The following is a 1,330-nucleotide window of genomic DNA, read 5'->3' as shown; positions in this document are numbered from 1 at the left end:
GTCTATCGAGAGGGGACAATTACCGGCAAATACAGAAAAGACACGATCAATGCAATGCACAATATGATGCATGCTATGACATGGCAATATGAATGTGTTTTGGGCTAATGCACCTAAAACCAGATTAAATGAAGTTGGTTTGAATCCAAGATTCAAATTCAAACTCCATATGTGGTTATTTAAATGTCATTCACTTCATTTGCTCTAAACAGTAGTGATAAGTTGTTCTAACATGCATGAAAATGGTACGGATGGATTCCTTGAATTTTTCTGATAATTTTTTATATATAAATTATTTAATTTGGAGTTACGGTTAATTTTCTATGAATTTTGGAAGTTTTAGGCATTTTTCTGGAATTTCAGAATTAAATTAAATCCAGAAAGCATTACTGCGTCAGCATGACGTTGGCATGACGTCAGCAAGTCAACAGGGGCCGGCTCGGGTCAAACCTGACGTGTGGGGTCCACACGTCAGTGACACAGGGGCTAATCCCGCGTTGACCCGGGCTTTGACCCACTACGGGGCCCACTGTCAGTGGCTGTGGGGGGGTGTTTAGGCGTCATTAGTGTTAATTAGGCGTGCCACGTCGGCAGTCGCCGGAGTTCGGCCTGCGACGACCAAAACTGCGGCGGGAGCTCGCCGGAGTGGCGCTGCGAGGGGTTTTGGGCCAAGCCAAGGGCACCAGAGGGTTGCCCTTGCTTGCGCGCATCCAAAGGAGGCATGCGGGAGGCGCGGGGTGGCCGGAGCTCGCCGGAGTGGGGGCCGTGGCGGCTGCCGGAGCTCGGGTTTGGGCGGAGCGAGGTTACGGGGCGCTAGGGGGCTGGCTGAGGGGCTATGTGGACTCCTGGGGCAGCTAGGAGCACGCTAGGCTCGTCGGACTGGCCGCAGCAGCACGTCAGTGCCATGCCCGGCGTCCATGGCGGACGGCGGCGCTCGGGAATGTGGCCGGGGTGCTACGGCACGGGAACGAACAAAATGGAGGAGGGGAAACGGAGTGGAGCTCACAGGGGTTGCGACGGTGGCCTCGGGGAGCTCGGGGAGGCACCGGAGCCGACGAATTTGACGAAGATGGCCGGCGGGTCCGAGGTAGAAGACGACGTCGATGGCGGCGATGCGGCACGTCCGGGGCCTCGTGGCTCGTTGAGGAGGAAGAGGGAGGACCCGCGGAGCTTCCTGGGGCGTCGGCGAGGCTAGGGGTGGCCGGTGGCCATGGGTACGGCGACGATGACGGCGAGCTCCGCTCGGTGGTGTGCGCGGGAGGGAAGCAGAGGAGGGAACGGGGTCCAGGGGAAGAGAGAGGCGGTCGAGGGGGTCGAGGCGTCTCCGTGG

Source organism: Triticum dicoccoides, chromosome 4B, assembly GCF_002162155.2.
Source record: "Triticum dicoccoides isolate Atlit2015 ecotype Zavitan chromosome 4B, WEW_v2.0, whole genome shotgun sequence".
Taxonomy (NCBI): Eukaryota; Viridiplantae; Streptophyta; class Magnoliopsida; order Poales; family Poaceae; genus Triticum; species Triticum dicoccoides.
The sequence above is the reverse complement of the archived record's forward strand: the minus strand, read 5'-3'. Positions refer to the sequence as shown.